The sequence below is a fragment of the Scyliorhinus canicula genome, chromosome 11, assembly GCF_902713615.1.
Source record: "Scyliorhinus canicula chromosome 11, sScyCan1.1, whole genome shotgun sequence".
NCBI lineage: Eukaryota > Metazoa > Chordata > Chondrichthyes > Carcharhiniformes > Scyliorhinidae > Scyliorhinus > Scyliorhinus canicula.
In genome coordinates this window covers 56,096,591-56,109,828 of record NC_052156.1, presented here as the reverse complement: position 1 = coordinate 56,109,828, position 13,238 = coordinate 56,096,591, and the positions used below count along the sequence as shown (strand labels likewise).

Sequence of the window (13,238 nt, the reverse complement as noted above, 5' to 3'; positions counted from 1 at the left end):
ATGTTCGTAGTAGCATGGGGGGATGGGGAGGTTGAATAGTAAGACAAAAGAAAGTTAGCCAACCTGAGATGTAGTATTCAGCTGGACTGCTTCTTCATAGCTTGTACAGCTCTCTCTGCAAGCCCGTTTGAGGCAGGATGATAGGGGGCAGTCCGAGTATGATGAACGCCATTCGTTCCAACAAGATGCTGAAAATCTTCACCAGTCAAGGGGGTACCATTGAGCAACACTATTACTTTGGGAAGAACATGGGTGGCAAACATCCATTGCAAAGCCCCTACTATGGCCGCTGATGTCATTCCCATTTCTTGATCCTCCAACCACTTTGAATTGGTGTCTACCAAAACAAGGAACATCTTGTCCATGAAAGAACCAGTGATGTCCACATGTAACCTTGTCTAATGCTGTCCATGCTTCTCCCAAACATGAAGATTGGATGCAGGGGGCAGTGTCTGCTGTGTCTGGCAAGGGTCACACCTGGGCACCATGTTTCCAATGTCCTTGTCTAAGCCAGGCCAACAGATGTAGCTACAAGCGAGCATTTTCATTTTTGTCTGGGCAAGATGGGCACAATGTAATTCTTGCAACAAGGGCTTTTTGAGCTGGAGGAGGCACTGCCACACGGGAACCCCAAAGTATGACTCCATTCTCATAACTGAACCCTTGCTTTTGAGTGAAGTACGGCTTTAATTGGTCAAGTTTGTTGTGCTACCACCCAGTCAAAATCATGCATTTTACCTGGGTCAGGACTGGGCCCCGTTGTGTCCAATTCTTTATGTGGCTGGCTGAAATGAGCAGGATCTACAATAAGTTCAATGCTAAGACGATTTCTTGAGGTACTGGCGGGGGTGTTAGTTTCATCAGAAGTGGGAGCAGACTCAATGAATCAGGATTCCAAATCCATGTACCTGGCTTATGCTGAAAGATGTAGTCATAGGCCGCCAGCAACCAGACTCACTTGTACTCTGGCAGAGGCAATTGCCGTTTTCGGCCTATTTTAATGAAGGAGCCCCAGCAGGGACTTTTTCTCCGTTATTATTGTAAAACCTTGGCCATAAACATACTGGTGAGATTTCTTGGCGCCGGAGGTTATGGCAAGGCCTTCCTTCTCAAATTGCACGTATTTACGCTCAGTATCGGAAAGCGTTCTTGAGGCAAATGTAATTGGCCCCTCTGAGCTATCTTCCATTATAAGGGATAAAACTGCCTGTATCCCATACGGCGAAGCATCTCAGGTGAAAATGTTTTCTCAGGTCAAATGAACCAGTAGATTCAAAGATTGCAAAACTTGCTTAACGTGTTGGAAGAGGGCTTTTTCCTGTGGTCCCTATCAATGTCAACGCTGGCGTTTCCTCAAGAGGGCCTGCAATGGTGCCAATGTTGTTGTGAGATTGGGAATAAAACAAGCCATAATAGTTTATCATCCCTAAGAAGGACTTTAACTCTGCCACATTCTTAGGTGCCAGGACTTCTCTTAATGCTCACAATTTGTCTTCAAGTAGGTGCAGGCCTTTTGAGCCCAATTTGAGCCCTCGGGTAAGTGACCTCACCAGTTTGGAAAGTTCACTTCTCGCATTTGAGTCAGATTCCAGCATCTCTGAATCGTCTCAGATTCTCTTCTAGACTTGCTGGGTGCTCCTTATGTGATGTTCCTGTAATCAGCATGTCATCCAGGTAGACCACAATATTTGGAATGCCTTGAAGGAGATTCTCCATGATGCACTGCAATATTACACAGGGGAGGGGATGCCTAAAGTTAATCTAGTGTATTAAAACAGGTCTTTGTGCACATTAATTTTCACATACTTCCGGGAATCTTCATCCAGCTCCAATTGCAAGTACACATGATTGTGGTCAGGCTTGGTATCTGTGAGGTCACCGTTAACTTTGCATAAATCTGCATGTACATCAGGCAAATCAAATGATTCACAATACAATAGAGGGGGAATTCCTGGCGTGTACACAGGATGGTTTGCTGGACTAATTTGTTGAGGAGCCAACTAGAGACAAGGCCATCCTAGACTGAGTATGGTGTAATGAGAATGGAATTATTGGCAATCTATTTGTGCGAGACCCCTTGAGGATGAGCAACCATAATATGACATGGACAGTGACATAATTGATTCTGAGACTAGGGTCCTGAATCTTAAAAAGGAAACTACGATGATATGAGGAGCAAATTGACTATGATTGATTGGGAAATGTTACTTCAAGGGATGACTGTAGATAGGCAATAACAAACATTCAAGTAGTGCAGGGGAGCAGCAGCAATTATTTATTTTTGTCTGGCACAAAGGAAAGGTAGCCACAACATAGCTAACAAGGGAAGTTTGAGATAGTATTTGAACCAAGCAAGAACCTTACATATTGACCAAGAAAAACAAGACTGAGGTTTGGGAGCAGCTTAGAATTCAGCAAAGGAGGACCAAGGGATTGATTAAGAAAGGGAAAATAGAGTATGAAAGTAAGCTTACAGGGAACATACAGTGTTATACGTAGGTGAAGAGAAAAAGATTCGTGAAGACAAATGTAGGTCCCTTATGTATGTCAGAAACAAGGGAATTTATTATGTGGGACAAATAAATGGCTGAACATCTAAATATAAAGTTTGGTTCAGTCTTCACAAATAATATATAAGTAATGTTGGGAATGCAAGGTTTAGTGAGAGGGAGGAATTGACGGAGATCATTATTCGTAGAGAAATGGTGTTGGGGAAATTGATGGGATTGAAGGCTGATAAATCCCCAGATAATCTACATCCCAGAGTACTTAAGGAAATGGCCCTAAAAATAATGGAGGCATTGGTGGTCATCTTCCAAGACTCTATCGACTCTGGAACACTTCCTACAGTTTGGAGAGTAGTTAATGTAACCTCACTATTTAAAAAGGTGGGTAGAGAGAAAACAGGGAATTATAGACCAGCAAGCCTGACGTTGGTAGTGGGGGAAATTCTAGAATCCATTATCAAATATTTTTCTCGCAGAGCACTGAGGAAACAGTGGCAGGATCAGATAGAGTAAGCATGGATTCATGATGGGGAAATCATGATTGATAAATCTACTGGAATTCTTTGAGTATGTAACTAGTAGAGTTGATGAGGGGGAACCAGTGGATGTGGTTTATTTGGGCTTTCAGAAGGCTTTCAACAACATCCTACAATGTGTCAAAGATGTGCAGATTAGGTAGTGTTACAGGGATAGGGCAGGGGAGTGGGCCAAGGTAGGATGCTCTTTCAGAAGGTTGGTGCAGCCGAATGACTTCCTTCTGTATAGTAGGGATTCTTTAAAAAAAGCCCGTGGGATTGGCCTCCGCCCACTACCCAGGAAGCTCATATTCCACAGTTCTACAGGGAGATCAATGATTGTTTCCCCTTGATCCTCGTGGAGGTTATGTCAGATAGAAAACTGGTTGGCAGACAGAATACAAAGAGTAGGAAGCAATGGGTCTTTTTCCAAATGGAAGGCATTGACTTGTGGGGTACCGTAAGGACCCCAGCTATTCTCAATATATATTAATGATTTGGATGAGGGAACAAAATGTAATATCTCCAAATTTGCAGATGATACAAAGTTGGGTGGGAGGGTGAGCTGTGTGAGTATGTAAAGATCCTTCAGTGTGATTTGACCATGGCAAATGAATGGCAGATGAATGATAACTTGGATAAATTTGAGGTTATCCACTTTGGGACAGAAATGGGAAGGCAGATTATTATCTGAATGGCCATAAATTAGGAGAGGGGGGTGTGCAATGAGATGTGTGTGTCCTCACACTCCATTCGCTGAAGGTTAGCATGCAGGTGCAGCAAGCGGTAAAGAAGGTAAATGGCATTTTGGCCTTCATAGCAAGAGGATTCAAGTACAAGAGTAGGAACGTCTGGCTGCAATTCTGCAATTATACAGGGCCTTGGTGAGGCCACATCTGGAATATTGTGTGCAGTTTTGGTCTCTTTATATGAGGAAGCATGTTCCAGCTCTAGAGGGAGTGCAGCAAAGGTTTACCAGACTGATTCCTCAGATGGCAGGACAGACATCTGAGGAGAGATTGAGTCGGTTAGGATTTTATTCACTGGAGTTCAAAATAATGAGGGGGGAATCTCATAGAAACCTACAAATTTCGAGCAGGGCTCGATAGGGTAGGTACCAGAAGGATGTTCCCGATTGTGGGGGTCACAGTTCGAGGAAACGAGGTGGACCATTTCGGACCGCGATGTGAGAAATTTCTTCACCCAGAGTGGTGAGTCTATGGAATTCATGACCACATAAAATAGTGAAGGCCAAAACATTATATGTTTTGAAGAAGCAATTAGATATAACACTTGGGGCGAAGAGGATCAAAAGATATGGGGGAAGGCGGGATTAGGCTATTGAGTTGGATGATCAGCCATGATCATAATGAATGGCAGAGCAGGCTTGAAGAACTGGGTGGCCTCCTTCTGCTTCTATTTTCTATGTTTCTATAAAAGTCTCCAATTCATGGAATTGGTTACTTATCTACTTGGGTTGCCTGGTTTATTTTACATTTGTCTGGACTGGTCTGGCTTTAATACAGGAATGATAGCGACGCCCCACTCTGCAAACTGCCCAGGTGTGATGATTCCCAGTTCTACCAGGTGTTAAGTTCAGCTTCTACATTTTGGTGCAAGGCTTAAGTTCTTGTTCGAAAAAGCTTGTGTGTTAAGTCTGGGTTGACATAAATCTTGGCCTTTACTCCCTTTGTTCAACCCAATTCTGGAACACTTCTTATATCTGTTCAAGAGTTGCTGAAAGACACTATCTGGGATTTAAATTTTTTTCCACCAGTTCAAATGAATTTGGCGCAACCAATCTCGCCCCGTCAGACTTGGTCAATGTCCCTCGACCATGATCATGGGTAACTGTGCACCTTGTTGCTAATATGACACTGGAGTCACAGCTGTCCCCAAAATATTTAGGGTCTCCCCGTATATGTTGCCAACTTGCCTGTTGCCTCACTCAAGTCCAAAGACTGAACACCTCCTTGAAGATATTTAAACATTTGCTCACCCACAACGGTAGTTGATGTCCCAGTGTCGATTGTCATAAGCGGTCTTCCATTTACCATGGGCAGTATCTCAAAATCGGCTGTTTTCCTCACTCTCACCACATTTAATGTGTATGTTTCAGATTTCTCATCTGATTTTGTCTCCACTTTGTTCACTGGTGCAGTGGTTAGCTGCTTTGTTTTGGAACTGCCGCATTCTGAAGGGCATGGAACGTGCCTGGATATGGCCCTTCCTATTGCACCGAAAACAAATAAACTCTCTGCAGCGGTACAATTCCTGGGATCGATCTACCCTACACTGATAACAGTCATCTCCTGGGTTGATGACTCAAATTCTTTCCTACCCACTGACTATGGTCCTATTCCTGGGATAGTGGCTGAACTTCCTCTGTGCCTGTCGACCTGGCTGTGTGTTTTGCAGCCTTACCACCCCACAATTGGTTCACCACTCCCTCTTGCACACTTTGAAGCTCATACCCGTCCCTTTCAGCGCACTTGGTCACCTGGTCGATCTCAATCTAAGGTATTCACAGGATTTTCACAGTAATTTCATTGCAGTGTTAATGTAAGCCTACTTGTGACACTAATAAAGATTATTATTACTATTATTAATATTAATCTTCATTTCAGACAGAAGCTTCTTTTGCACACTTATGTTGTTAATAATGCACACTAAACAACCATGTAGTCTGTCGGGTAGTGCTGCACCAAACTCACAATTCTCGGCCATTTGCCTGAGTCTGGCAGTGGACGTAGTCTCTCCTGGGTCCCTGGCAGCCGAATTGAACTTGTGTCACTGTAAGGGTCTAGGGTTGAAATACTTCCTGAATAACGTCACCCTCTGGTCAAAGGGCTTTGTGTCAGGACGCTCTGGGGACGTCAATTTCATATGAGGTTGTAGGTTGTTGGCCCACAAGCTGTTAATGGGATAACTTTCTGTTTATCCTCCCTCGTTATTTAATTTGCAATGAAGAAGTAATGGAGTCGCTCAATATACCGGCTCCAGTCTTTGGCCCCCTGGTCAAATGGGTCCAATTTCCTAATCATGAGAATTTTTCACTCACTGTTTTCTGGTATCGTTGACACTTTCTGACTCTGTCTTCACCTTGGAGGCTCCCCTTGCCCAAATTGGATCGATGATTGCACTGGACCTGGTTTATACTCATTGTCAATGTGGTGGCTTGAGGCAATACCAGATAAACGGTAATAATGAATGAAGCATTTATTGGCAACTAACATGGGTAACTTACATATAGGCACAGTGGGCGGGATTCTCCGACCCCCTGCCAGGTCGGAGAATCGCCAGGGTCGGCATGAATCCCGCCCCCGTCCCCTCCAAATTCTCCCGCCCCCCAAAAGTGGGCCCGGCGTGAGTCGCACCGCCCGCCTCAGAGATTGGCGGGGACCGGCGCGACTCAATGGGCCCCGGGGCCAACGAATGCTCAGGCCCGCGATGGGCCGAAGCCCCGCCCGTTCTTTGCTAGTCCCGCCAGCGTAAATTAGAGTAGGTCCCTTACTGACGGGACCTGGCAGCGCGGTCGACCTCCGGGGTTCTTGGGGGGCACAGGGGGATCTGGCCCCGGGCCTGCGATCGGGGCCCACCGATCCACGGGCGGGCCTGCGCCGTGGGGGCACTCTATCCTTGCGCACCGGAGGCTGTGGAAGCAAAGCCCTCTGCGCATGCACGGGGATGATGCCAGCACACGCTGGTGCTCCCGTGCATGCGCCAACTCATGCCGGCCAGCGGAGGCCCTTCGGCGCCAGTTGGCGTGGCGCCAAGCCCCTTTCCCTCTCCCCTGCCTGGCGGGTCGCTAACCACTCCTGGGCAGGCCGAGCCCCTGAAGGTGCGGAGGATTCTGCACCTTTGGGGCCGCCTGATGCCGGAGTGGTTCACGCCACCCCGCCCCGCCTAGAGTCTCTAATATAGGTGTCAACAAGATGGCTCCTGGGCCTCTCTCTGACCAGGACTCCGCTCCCTGAGACTCACTCTGAACTCTCACTGCACGGGGTTCGCCGCTCCCACACGATAGGCCCTGAGCCAGTCATGTGGGTCCAAGGGGCCATGCTACCACATGAAGAACTGTTCATTGTCTGTTGATATTTTTGGGATTTTGCTGTGTGCAACTTGGTAGCCAGTTTTTGACACAAAAACAGTGACTACCCTTTGAAACTGCCACATCACCTGTGAGATGTCATGAAAGGCACTTCATAATTATTTTCTTTCTGCCTTTCTCTCTGGAGAGCAGCTTGGTGGTGACATGAATTCCAAGACCAAGACTAAAATGCCTGTCATCCTATTTTAGGATCCAGAGATGTTAGCATCAGAGTTTGCACAGACTGTGGCCAAAGTCTACATGGACTCACTTGATTATCATAATTGATGTTGACTGACGAGCCAATTTTTCCATGGAAGGAAACATCCTTGCAATGCTTGCGTTGTGACAATGTTAGGAATGCAGGTCCCTTTAAGAATAAACTAGGACCAGCTTCTAGTTGGTTTCTCCCCCAATATGTTTTTTTTTTGTTCTGGACAGGAAGTGAATCCAGAGGGGAAGAGCGCAAACTGCTATTTGCACTGAACTATAGTATAACAATAAAATAGTTGTGATTCAGAGAATGTGATCTGTTGTCTGATTTGGTAAATGGACATTCATCTATTATACAAGCTGGACTGTTCAATTTTCTCCACAATCGTAGACAGTGGGGTGAATTCTCCGCTGGCGGGGTTTTCCATTCCGCTGGCAGTGCACCTGCCCGTGGGTTTCCCTGCAGCATGGGGTGGCTACAATGGGAAACATTTTGGTCAGCAGTGGGAATGGAGAAACACATGCTGGGGAGGTGGAGAATTCACTCCAGTGTGTTTGGAAGGTTTATCAATATGTCATGGATTTTCTGCTGCCCCTCAGTGCTTATTCATTTCTTCAATTACTCCTGAGGTACAGCAGCTGTATCCAGCTGAGCAAAACCTCGAGTAGGCTGGACCTTCGATGTAGACTCTCCACGGGCATCCCCAACACTACTGTCTGCTCTTTCTCATTTGTTCGTAATGAGTCAGTTCCAACTACCTGCCTAACGGAAAAATGAAAATACAAGGCGTACCCTTGTGACCCACATGACTGGCTCAGGGCCTATCCTGTGGGAGCGGCGATAGAGCAGTGAGAGATCAGAGTGAGTCTCAGGGAGCGGAGTCCTGGTCAGAGAGAGCCCAGGAGCTATATTGTTAACAACTATATTAGAGACTCTGTGTCTATATGTAAGTTGCCCATGTTAGTTGCCAATAAACACTTTTACTGGACCCATCGAAATATGAGGATCTGTCCTGATATGTGGTAAGCAGGAATCTTCTGATGGTGCACCCTCAAAGGGAATCAGCTCCTCTGAAATTCTGGGAAGTCCACTGACCGCAAATATATGTGTGAAGGTCGGGCGAAGAGAAAAGATATGAATTGTCTTGCAAGATAAAAAATGTTACAAGGTTATGAAGATTTGACTCACCAGTGAAATGAAGTTTACATGCCTGAGGGCTGTATGGCATGTGGATTGCTGATATTTAATTCCAGCACCTGCAGGTCACTGCAAGGTCAGAATCTCTGCATATCTGATTGTCGGGGTTGTCAAAGCACTACTGATTTCTAACACTTCCTCATCTGTAGTTGTAAACTGCAAAATATTTGGAAGACCAAAGGTGGGGGGTCCCGGCGGGACGGAGTGGCGTGAACCACTCCGGCGTCTGGCCGCTCTAAAGGTGCAGAATCCTCCGCACCTTCAGGGGCTAAGCCCGCCCCGGAGTGGTGTGCGCCCCGCCAGCCGGCGGGAAAGGGGCTTGGCGCCATGCCAACCGGCGCCGAAGGGCCTCCGCCGGCTGGCTTGAGTTGGTCATGCGCGGGAGCGCCAGCGTGTGCTGGTGTCATCCTCGCACATGCGCAGACGGCTTTGCTTCCGCACCGGGAATGGCGGAGGACCACAGACTCCGGTGCGGAAGAATAGAATGCCACCACGGCACAGGCCTGTCCGCGGATCGGTGGGCCCCAATCGTGGGCCTGGCCACCGTGGGGGCACCTCCCGGGGCCAGATCCCCCCGCGTCCCCCCCAAGAACCCCGGAGCCCGCCCGCGCCACCAGGTCCCGCCGGTAAGGGACCTACTCCAGTTTACGCCGGCGGGACCAGCAACAGACGGGCGGGATTTGGCCCATCGTGGGCCAGAGAATTCGGTCAGCCCCGGGGCCCATTGAGACACGCCGGACCCCGCCATTCTCTGAGGCAGGCGGCGCGGATTTTTGGGGGGCCGGAGAATTAGGAGAACGGCGGGGGCGGGATTCACGCCGACCCCCGGCGACTCTCCGACCCAGCGGAGGGTCAGAGAATCCCGCCCCAGATCCAGGTCTGCCCCTTGCCCATGTGCACTCGACTCCTTATCCTGCAACAGGGACAGATAGGCCTACAACTGACAGTAATATCGCTTTCACCCAAAGGATAGTATTTTTGGTGAGAAACAGAAAACTGCATAAGGATGAGGGTGAGTAGCAGTGGGCAGACGGCGAATGTGAGGAAGTGCACAGAAAGCGAAGGCTGATACACATACAAGGTAAACAGGTGATGAAATAGGCTTCAGAAGCCAGAAGAGTACACCTGCTGTATTTATTAGTGTGGTAGTGTGGCCCTTTTAAGGATAATACTTCACAGGCCATGTGACAGACCCTGAGCCCATGGGGATGGAGCAGGTGAATGCTAGTCTATCATATGTTTAGCCAATGATCTGGCTGTTGGGGTTTTGTCAGAGTTAGCCTGGGAGTTGTGGGAACATAACCTGATTTGTAGTTGTGCTGTTCTGTGTATATAGCTTTTCTCAGTTAAATAAATCACCGTTGTGGTTTAGCCTCGTCACTTGCCTCGCAATGCAATATTGGCGACGAGAATAAATCAAGCCAGTTGAAGAAAACTCATCAAACATTGGAAGGGGGAGAAGAGTCTGTCAGAGTACTGGAAAGATAAAAGTTTGTCAGCAGTCGGGAAACTTGATTGGTTTGATCCAGAGGTCGAAAGTTGGGACAAAGTGCCGAAAACCCACGGTATGTTTTCGCTGCCAATGGAATCTCAGCAGAAAAGAAACAGGAAGTTATATTACTTATAGTCTGAAGCCCATAGAATCCCTACAGTGCAGAAGGAGACCATTTGGCCCATTGAGTCTGCGCCGACCCTCTGAAAGAGCATCCTACCCATGCCCACAATCCCATCCCATTCCCCATAACCCCACACCAAACCTTCATCTCTCTGGATACTAAGGGGAAATTTAGCATGGCCAATCCACCGAACCAGCCGGAGGAAATCCACAAAGACATGGGGAGAACATGCAAACGTACAATCTCGTGCGAAGCTTACCATCCCCAGAGGCGCCGGACTCCAAGTCCTTTGATTAACTGGTGCAATGAGTGACGGACCATTACAATCCTTGACCCTTTATTATTATGCAGCGGAGAAACAGTATCTGCTTTTGTAGCCAGATTTCAACAAATGTCAGAACACTGTGAATTTAGTACTTCTCTCAGCGACATGCTGAGTGACCGATTGGCCTGTGGGATCAACAACTTAAAAATCCAGAAGAAGTTTCAGGCAGAAACCAAGATATCCTTGAACAAAGTGGTTGAGCTGGCTCAAGTGACTGAAAGCGCTAAACAAAGCTCTTTCGAATTACAGTCTAACCAGTTATGGAGGGAAGCGGCGGCCACTCGAGGATCCCAAACGAGGGAGCAGTGGAGCTAGAAAAGAGGAAAAGTAACTGGCAGTCACAAGGGTTAGAGGCCTATTACCGGTGTGGGGAAAGCATTCCCAAGACAGAAGTGTAAGGATTTCACTTGTTTCAAATGTAAAATGTAAGGTCAGCCACAAGCCAGATGCAGAGTCAGACTGTCTACTCCACGTTCCCAAAAAAAGTGATGCTAACTCCAGTGAACAAGTTTGAGGAGCACCCTGAAGAAAAATCAGAAATATACAAACTTAACATGCTGAGATTATGGCAAACACCCCCAACTGAGATTGTCCTTGTTGTCAACAGCCATCCACTTAAAATAGAGGTTGATACAGGGGTGGTTACCACAATAGTGAGATTGGCAAGGACATCAAAATTATCATCAATCAATGCGAGCAGCATCAGTCTCAACACAACCTTCCGCTTGCGGCAGGTTTTCAGACATGGGAGCAGCCAGGGGGCCCATGGATGAGCCACCACATTGACCTTGCGGGTCTCTTTGTGGGTATAAGTACATAAGGACAGACCCCCTCCTACCCCTCATCAAACGGCCTGGCCAAAAGAGCTGTCCAAACTTTCAAAGAATCAATGAAAACGACTCCTGCATTTCACAGACTTCTCGCTCTCGTACAATTCACCCCCACATGCCACCTCTGGGGTCACCCCGGCTGAGTTGTAGATGGTAGGCGTCTCAGGTCCTTATTGGTCTGATTTTTCTAAATTTATCAGGAAGGATGGAAGCTAAGCAAGCCTCATAGAAAGGCCACTATGATACAGCAAAGAAGGACAGATTTCAAATGGAAGATTTAGTGTATGTGCAGATCTTTGGTGGAGGACTAGAATGGTTACTTATGAGAGTTGTTGCGAGGACTGGGCCAACATCTTATGTCATAGACTTACAGGGATATGAAGTGAAAAAACACGTTGATCATTTGAGGAAGGAGAGAAACTGTCATCCCCACAAAGGGGCGGCTAGACCCGATCCCATTTGCTGAGACGGTGGTGTTCGAACTGAGATCTTCTCAAAGGGAATCATCAGGAGTCACAGGAGGGGTTGAACAGGTAGTCTATACAGCCCCTATGTTATACTCTACTCATTTGCTTACATTTGCTGAAGACCTGGATGCTTTCAATCTGGAAGAGCCAGTTGCCAAGTTGAGATGTTTGGCAAGAGTTGGGAAGTCACCTGGTGGGCTTACCTTATGAACTTTGTTTTGGGCTCCCTTGCTGTAACTGCCTTTGTCTGTATATAAATATAAATAAGAGTTTTTCTGTTTTTGTATTTCAGGGATCTGTAAGGAAACTTAAGGGGGGGAGGAATGTATAGTCCCTTTAAGGAGCGATCCTTCGCAGAACACATGACAGGACCTGTGCCCGTGGGGACGTAGTGCGTGAATGTTAGCCTATCAAGTGTTTAGGTGCAAATCTCACTGTTGCGCTTTGGTCAAAGTTAGCCCGGGAGTCATGGGAATAAGGCCTGTGTAGTAGTTGTACCATTCTGTGCAGACAGTTCTTCTTAGTTAGATAAATCATTTTGGGGCAGCATGGTAGCATGGTGGTTAGCATAAATGCTTCACAGCTCCAGGGTCCCAGGTTCGATTCCCGGCTGGGTCACTGTCTGTCCCCGTGTGTGCGTGGGTTTCCTCCGGGTGCTCCGGTTTCCTCCAACAGTCCAAAGATGTGCGGGTTAGGTGGATTGGCCATGCTAAATTGCCTGTAGTGTCCTAAAAAGTAAGGTTAGGGGGGGGGGGGGGGGTTGTTGGGTTATGGGTATAGGGTGGATACGTGGGTTTGAGTAGGATGATCATTGCTCGGCACAACATCGAGGGCCGGAGGGCCTGTTCTGTGCTGTACTGTTCTAAATTGCTCTGATTAAGCACTGCCTCAATGCTTGCCTCACAACACAACAAATAGGATGTAAGAAAATGTCCAACTACACTCACATCTGGTTAGGCCATAAAGCTCTTCCTGCACTGCATCCTGCTGTGTGACAGAATGCTCCACCATGCCTTGCTGAGGAAAAGTATGTATTTACTGCTGACTGTACTCAGCAGTGCATCAAATGAAGCATTGTTAAATTAAGGCACAGTCTTTGGCATCGTAAATCTATTGAGAGACTTCACCCTCTCTTTGTGCAAACTCCTATCTCCTCTAAGTTCTCAATCAATTGACCCTTTAGATAGTCCAGTTGCAATTAGTCTTGCTGACCTGCACCACATCTGGGACTCATGCATTTGATGCTAGTCCCAGAAGTAATATTACAATTAGATGGCTTCATTAAAATACTACAGATAATGCTTTGGGTATGTCTCACATTTGTTATCAAGACCATTCAGTCTAATCAGATACATCGGGGAAGGCAGTGGCATAGTGGTATTGTCACTGGACTAGTAATCTAGAGACCCAGAGTACAGGTTCAAATCCCGCCATGGCAGATGGTGACATTTGAATTCAATGAAAATTTGGAACTAAA

General features: G+C 47.1%; 1 protein-coding gene across 5 annotated transcripts in view; it reads right to left on the bottom strand.

Annotated features, from left to right (window-relative positions):
* Positions 1–13,238, bottom strand: part of LOC119973093 (chemokine-like protein TAFA-1) — a 691,496-nt gene that overhangs the window by 217,823 nt on the left and 460,435 nt on the right. The window lies entirely within an intron of this gene.